The following is an 8311-nucleotide window of genomic DNA, read 5'->3' on the forward strand; positions in this document are numbered from 1 at the left end:
TTGGGCGGGCCGGGAGGGCCGGGTCGGCCTTAAGAGGGCGGGCGGGAAGGCGGGCGGGGCCGCGAAGGTTAGGGAGGGCGAGGCTGGGGAAGGGACGCGGCCCCCGCCGGGCCCCGGGCGAGCCTCCTCCCCGCCCCCGCCGCAGCCATTGGCCGGCGCTCGGCTCGCCTCCGAGCCCCGGGGGCCGCGCACTTAGCTCCTCGGCTCTCCAAACCCTCCCCCGGAGCCTAGCTGGTCGCTCGCCGCCGGCTTTCTGGAGAGGTCACGTTGCGGCTCCGCGTCTGCCCGGCGGGGGAGAAAAAGGCCGGGGCGGGCAGGTGTGACCCAGGGTCTCCTCGGAAGGCCCTCTGTCCACGTGCCGACCCTGACCTGGCGTCCGTGTGGCCACGACCCGCGCGTCGGGTGTGCCCGGGCTAGGGGTTCCCGACGGCTCAGCCTGACGGAAGGCGCCGTTAAACCCTCCCCAGGACCACGGGTGGACGTTTGTCCCTGACACCTCGCGCGGCCGGGCACCGCCTTTCGGGCTGGGACGCGGCGCCGCGCGAGGGCAGCGCAGTGGGCTCGGCGGCCCCCGACGCCATCCGAGGACTGTCCTCCCCGCCGCCACAGCCGCCCCTTCCCTCCCCCGGAAGGCTCGCGACCTCGGACGACTCGTCCCTTTCCCCCCAAGGCACGCGACCTACAGATCCATCCCGGGCGCTCAGGGGCCGCATTTTTATTCTCCAGGCCAGCAATTGAGCGAGAGAAAAGAGCGCTTAGGCCCATTCACATTCAGAAGTGGAAGCACCTTGGGGGTGCCGGGTGGCCTTGGCCAGGGTCCTCACCACCCGCGGCCGCCGCTTCCTCTTTGCAAAATAGGGCGCAGTACCTGCCTCGGGGCGTGGCTGTGAGGGCTGAAGGAAAAATTGTGCAATCCGTCCCGCGGGACCTGGCCTCGGCGAGGACCCCAAAAGGTGATCGCTGGAACTTGGCGCGAGGGAAAAGGAAGACACATTCACCGGGGAAAGGAACGCGGACGAGGTTCCTGGAGAGGACGGAGGCGGAGGCCGGTGGCTTGAGCAAGGCCTTTTCTCCGTTCCTGCTCCCGACCTCCCCGGGCCCGCGACCTGAACTTGCAGCCTTTGCGGCGGGCGCGGGTGGAGGGGAAGAAGGCTGGGGAACGCGGCGACCTTCGGGGCCGGGCGGCAGGGAGCCCCTGCGGCTCTCCACGCGCGCCACGTGCCGCCGCGGCCCGGGCAGGGTCGCCGGGCCCGCTGCGCTGCCCGCGTCCAGCCCCGTTCCTCGGGGAGGGCCGAGAGGGACGGCGTTCTTGTTTCTGCGGCATAGGATGCCCAGGAGCTGAACATTTCCTCTTCTGTTTTGAGATTAACCCCCTTCCTCTTTATATCTTGCCTAATAAATAGATTGAAGAGAAGAGGACCCGTCGAATCCTGTCCCAAGGGCCAAGTGCCTCTGGGGAACGATCGTTTACTTAGAAAAGCAGAATAACGCCTGCTGCTTCCTTCCGGAGGCATTCCCACCCAGGGCTCCGACGACCCGCTGCTATCACGTTTCCCTCCTCTAGACCTCACTCATAGGATTTACAGACTGACCGGCCGAAGCGTAGGTGGTCTGCGGGGGTTAGGTCCTCACCGGGCCTTTTTTTTTTTTTGTAGTTACTCACTGGGTGTAGTTTTATTTTAGCAGAAGCAACGTGAACCTTAACTTAGAGTCTTGTTCTGCGCAGAATTTAGAGTTACTATATTTTTTTAAAACAATTTTTTTTTTCATTGTAAGACTTGCTTGGTTTGTATCTAAAGTGGCAGCCCAGGTCTCGGTTCCAAATTTCCAGAGGTAATATCGATTAACCGTTTGGGTAACTCCCTACCCCGTTCATTTTCCCATTTTCTCCCTTTCTCTCGCTTTCCTTCCTTCCCTTTTCTTTTTCCCTTTCTCAAATACTTTTTTTTTTTTTTTTTTTTGAGGTACCGGGCAGATTAAGCCAGGCACATCTATATGGGAAGCCAGCGTCCAACAGTTGGAGCTACATCCTCTCCCCTTAAATACTTTTAAATTGTGTTAATATATGTAGTTTTTTATTAAAAAAAACAAACAAACTGTTTTTCCAAGTTTTTTTCACTGAATATCTATTAGTCATCTTTTCCTATCAGTGCATAAGGATTAATTTTATTTCTTATATGGCTATATGGTACAGAATTTCATTTTATGGGTATGTCCTTAGTCTCTTAGCCACTTATTCAAAGAAAAGCTGTTTAGTATTTTTCAGTAGTACAAGTAATTCTTCTGGGAACTTTGCTACACAGATACATCTAGGTGCAGCTGTGCCAGTAGCATTATTACCCATGTGTGAAATTGCTGGGTCAACAGGTATCGACATTTAACTTCTTTTTTTAACATTTAATATTTTGATAGGAACTTCGAAACATAACCAGTCTTTACTAACACCAACAATAAGTATACACACCCTTACCTAGTACTGAATTTTGCCAGGCTTTTAAAGTTGCCCATCCTTACTTGAAAAATGATGTCTCATTTTAATTTGCCCTCTAGTCATTCACCCAACAAACATTTTTTCAACCCAGAGCCATTCCTGTGTAGGTGCAAAGCCAGGCACAGGGAATACAATGGCGAGCCTCGTGTCCCCACCCCCATGCAACCAGCGTTCTAATGAGGAAGATATGCATTTGTGTGATTATTTGATAAACTGGGATGAGAGCAAAGAAGAAAATAGAAAGTATGATGAAAGAAAAAGAAGCATATCCTGACTTAGACTGGGGAGACAGGAAGGGCTTCCTGCCCTATTAGATGTGAAAGATTTGTAGAAACCAATTACGTAAAGGGCATGAGAGCAATGGTGTACCAGATCAACAGAACACTTGACGCCAAGGCCCTGAAGCCGAGACAGAGGACAGCCGATTCACAGTACTGGCAGATGCCTGGTGTGGGGGAGGCAGCCACGGGGGAGGTGGAAGAGTCAGCAGAGGGACAGGCGTAGCTCAGTGGTTGAGTGCCTGCTTCCCATGTAGAAGGTCCTGGGTTCATTCCCTGGTACCTCCTAAAAAAACCACAGAACAAACAAGAAAACAGAGTCAGCAGAGGGAAGGTCTTGCTGAGAATAATTGTCATGGCTCTAAGTATCTCTATACTCTGACTTGCAAGTCTTCCTTGAAGGTGTAAGAGGAAGTCATCGAGGGGAATAGGAGGTCATTGCAGACATCAGCACACTTCATTCCTAACTAATTTCAGCAGGCATATCATTAACTAAAGTTTAGTATTTTGTTTATAGTTCTTTTATTTTAAGATAAAATTTACATACCATGAAACATACATCCTAAGTGTATCACATGTTTTAATAATAGCATAAACCATTGACTCCTCAATGCTCATCAAAATACAGAAAGCATCATCCCAGAAATTCCTTCAAACCCCTTCCCAGGCAATCCCTGCTCCCAACCCTTTCCCTCCATCCACCCTCGGACAATCGTTCTTAGCTGCGGTTTATCTCCCATAGATGAGTTTGCCTGTTCTAGAACTTCCTAAATATGGCATCATACACTATGTACTCTCCTATGTATTGTCAAAGCCACAGCTCTTTGATAGGGAAAAGCTTTGATGCGCCCTGAAAAAAGCAGACAACAACCAGAGCATATTTGTATCCCATCACCGGGGGCAAGTCGCTAAAGCCTATTGGGAAGGCTTCAAGTGCACCTTGGTTTGGTTCTGTCCATGCTCCACCTTTAAAGTTTTGCTTCTGCCAGGAGTATATTGACGGGAAGTGAGTTATCCTCAGCAATTTTTCCGAAATCCTTGCATCAGTGTTTAAAAAGGCAGCCGGTGTGGCATTGCAATTGCAGGTGGTCTCACAGAGGACTTAAAAGTTCTCTCCTGGAGAGGCTCTGGGGCTTCCAAGAAGCCGTGCTGAGTACCTTCACACAATTTACATCCAGATATGTCTCATTTGGGTCTAATTTTAGTAAGCAATAATGGCTGATTTGAATCCTTCCAAAGTCATGGGTTTTTTGGTTGTCTCAGCGTGCCAGTACTTTTGTAAGGGCTGCCTGCTTGGGATAAATGATTGGACAAGGTATTTCCCTAGGTATCTAGATGCTGCTTATTTCCTTTGGCAGCAATGGGATATTTAGACGTTCCTCGAGCTTGAAGAGGATCCCTGCTAATGTTAGAAAGCCTCACTGTTTCCAAAGCATTGGTCATCATGGATGACCTCAAAACCTTTTCTACACTGTATGTATTAACTCTTTTCTCCAGCTGGTTGGCAGACTCTAGTGAAAGCAATCAATTTTGCCATCTGGGCTGTAAGGAATCATCTTCTAAGGGTAAATTGAGATCTGTTATGGTATAGTGAGCCTGATAATTTCCCATTATGTCTGTGGATCTGACCTGTTAACAATCAGGGTCTGGTGTAGACTATCCAAAGGCATTCCTAGTGTGAATGCATGGGGCATGCCAGTTAGGCATTTTTCCTTCTTCTGGGATGGAAAGAGCATGGCAGGGTTCAAAGAATTACAATTATTGGTAGATATATGTATAGGAGAAAGTAGCAATATTTTATGGGATATAAGCTGTCTCAGCTAGAAACACTGTGCATTTCATTAAGTAGCAAAGATTGTACAGCTTGGGGGATGATTAGGTTCAAGGAAGACCCCAAATCCTTATTGGTAGAAATGTCCATGAGTTGGCAGTAAATGCTGTAGCTTTGGATGCATAGACTCACCACTGGATCAAGAGAGAGATTGCGATAAGCTATGGGTAGATTTCATACATTTGAGTTAAAACACCAAGGGTCTGAGCAGATCATTTATGAACAAACAGAAAGGTTTATGATAAGTTAGACAGACCTAGGGTCGGAGGTTGTTGAAGAACTAGCTCTAGTCTGCACAATGCCTGTTTATGTTTGTGTTCCAAGGTGAGGGGTCTGTCACCCAGGATTTAGTTAGGTCCTAAAAGAGAAGCAATTTCAGAGACTTAGGAACCCCTTGCCTATAATACTGCGTGAGGTCTAGAAATCCTAACTGGTTTTTTAGCAGGGGATCTAGGGAAGTTCTGGATGGTTTATAGTCGGTCAGAGATAAGAGATTTGCCCTAAAAAATGAACCTTCCATGCTCTCTCATAATCTTTAACAAATGTTCCACAACAATGTAAGGTGTTGATGGAGAGGTATTGTATGGGAATTCTGTACAATATGCACAATTGTTTTGTAAGTTCACGACTTTTCTAACTTTATGTATATATAACCTTTTGCTGAGAAAAATAGCAATCTTCCCTCTGACTCCTTGTGTCCTTTTGTGCTAAAACTGTAAGAGTGGTTAAAATACATGTCAGTGCTTTTCTAATCTTTAGAGCATAGCAAAATCCCACCTCCTTAATAGATGAGGATAAAATTTACTTTAAAGTCCTTGGGATCCTGATGAAAAACTTGTGAAAAAGTAAGGAAGCTCCATGAATCTCTGAAGCATAACAGTCCATGTGTACTGTTGGTTATTCCAAGTAAAAGTGAACATGTATTGATGGAATTTAGGGGAACAGGCTCTAAAGAAGGCAGAGCATAGATGTACAACTGTAAAATAGAAGGCCTTGGGGAGCGGATGTGTCTCATGTAGTTGAGCACCTGCTTCCCACATGGGAAGCCCCAGGTTTAGTTCTGGTGCCTCCTAAAAATGGAAAAACAAACAATAAGCAAACAAACAAAAAAAAACATTTCAGGAGAGCCGATGTGGCTCAGTAGTTGAGCGCTGGCTCCCCACATATGAGGTCCCAGGGATATAAGGAGTATCTGAAGGCTGCTGGAGGTGTCTTGAGTTTTTAAGGGTTTTGGTGCAGGGCAGGACGTCACAGATGAGTCTCCATGGAACTCCCAAATTGTGGAAAGTAACCTGTTATGATAGAAACAAATGATAAGAACACACCACATGCAATTCCCCCCTCCCCCAGATGGCGCCCTCATCTGTTTGCTTGTTGTTTTTGCTCATTGCTTGTGCTCGTTGTCTACTTGTTGGTTTGTGTTTTGTTTGTTTGGGGTTTTTTGCTCATTATCTGCTCATTGTTTGTTTTTTCTTTAGGAGGCATCAGGAAGCGAACCTGAGACCTCCTATGTGGGAGGCAGGCACTCAGCTGCTTGAGCCACATCTGCCCCCTGCTCATTTTTTTGTTTGTTTTTTGGCTGTTTGTTTGTTCATTTTCTGATCATTGTTTTTGCCCTTGTCTGCTTGTTGTTTTTTCTTGGTGTCTGCTTGTTGTTTTGCTTGTCTTCTTTAGGAGGCATCAGGAACTGAACTCAGGACCTTCCATGTGGGAGACAGGTGCTTAACTGCTTGAGCCACATCTGCTCCCCTACACGCAATTTTGAAATTATTTCTTATTAGGGGAAGTGATTATACAAATTTCATTTCTTATAGCTGGGTTTGAAAGTTCCTAGGGTAGAATATCAGAAGTGAACATGACTTTTTGAATTAGTTGACTTTTTAAAAAAGATTTATTTTTAAAATTTATTCCCGTCTCCTCATTGTTTGTGCTTCCTGTCTGCTCTCTGTGTTCATTCTTTGTGCGCTCTGTGTCTGCTAGTCTTCTTTTTAGGAGACACCGGGAACCAAATCCAGGACCTCCCACATGGGAGGGAGGGGCCCAATCACTTCAGCTACTTCTGTTCCCTGCTTGTTGTGTCTCTCGTTGTGTTTCCTCCTTGTGTCTCCTAATGGCATCATCTCATTGCATCATCTTGCTGTGTCAGCTCGCTGCATCAGTTCACTGTCTTGCTCATCTTCTTTAGGAGGAACCGAGAACCAAATCCAGGACTTCCCATGTGGTAGGCTAGGGCCAACTGCTTGAGCCACATTTCCTTCTTGGTTGACTTTAAAATATATATATATTTACTTATTTTATTTACCCCCCTCCCAACTTCCTGCACTTCCTATCTGCTCTCTGTGTCCATTTGCTGCATGTTCTTCTGTGTCTGCTTGTCTTCTCATCTTCTCTTTAGGAAGTACCGGGAACCAATCCTGGGACCTCTGACATGTGAGAGAGGCACCCAATCTCTTGAGCCACCTCAGCTCCCTGGTTTGTTATGTGTCTCATTGTCTTTCCTCTGAGTCTCTTTTTTGTTGTGTCATCGCATTACATTAGTTCATGGTGCAGGCCAGTTCTCCATGGTGTGGGTTAGCTCTCCATGGCATGGGCCAGCTTTGCCTTCACCAGGAGGCCCCAGGAACCACACCTGGAACCTCCTATATGGTAGACAGGAGTCCAATTGCTTGAGCCACATCTGCTTCCCCTGATTGACTTTTTAAAGTGATGGCTGGTAGAAGGAGGTGAGGTTCTGGTTAAAGACAGAAGTGTTACTCAAAACAGAAGGCATTATGCAGTTGTAGTTGCCTAACTGATGGGATTATTGTTCTGGTTTGTCTTGCATAACCAGGAGGAATGATTGCTCTGGTTCACAATAGAAGCAGCCAAAGCAATAAGTAGGAAAAAAATCATACCATCAATATTTTTATTTTAAACAAGATGGAAAAGAAACAAAATAAGAATTCAAGACAAGAATCTAGAAAAAGAACAATTAAATAAACTAAATGAAATAAAAGGAAAGAATTTGTAAAAAATAAAAACCAAAACTGATAGATAAGAAACTAAAAATAACAGAATTAGAACAAGATGACATGTATTAGTCAGCCAAAGGGGTGCTAATGCAAAATACCAGAAATCTGTTGGCTTTTATAGAGAGTATTTATTTGGGGTAGAAGCTTATAGTTACCAGGCCATAAAGCGTAAGTTACTTCCCTCATCAAAGTCTATTTCCATGTGTTGGAGCAAGATGGCTGCCGATATCTACAAGGGTTCAGGCTTCTTGAGTTCCTCTCTTCCCAGGGCTCTGTTTCTCTCCAGGCTCAGCTGTTGTGCTCTCTCCACAAGGCCAGTGAATGGCTCTGTCTCTCTCCCCAGGGCTTCTGCCATCTCTATTCTTCTGTGTTCTTCTCCTGTGTGTTCACTTCCCAGGCTCCAACTCAAAACTTCTGCATCAAAACTCCAACTAACTCTTCTGCTCTGCCATGTAGTTTTTTGTTTTGTTTTGCTTTTTAATATTCAATATTTCTTTGGAATATCTTTGAAAACAGGAAGAAAACAAAACAAACTTTGAATGATTATTGAAAAGAACAAATGAAAACCATTGTAATTCCATGACTATAAAGTATAATTCATTATATCTTTCTTGCCATGTAGTTTTATCTGTGAGCCCTTGTCCACCAAGGGGGCGGGGACTCAACGTCCTACTGACATGGCCTAATCAAAGCCCTAATC

This window comes from Dasypus novemcinctus, chromosome 14 (genome assembly GCF_030445035.2).
Source record: "Dasypus novemcinctus isolate mDasNov1 chromosome 14, mDasNov1.1.hap2, whole genome shotgun sequence".
NCBI classification, from domain to species: Eukaryota; Metazoa; Chordata; class Mammalia; order Cingulata; family Dasypodidae; genus Dasypus; species Dasypus novemcinctus.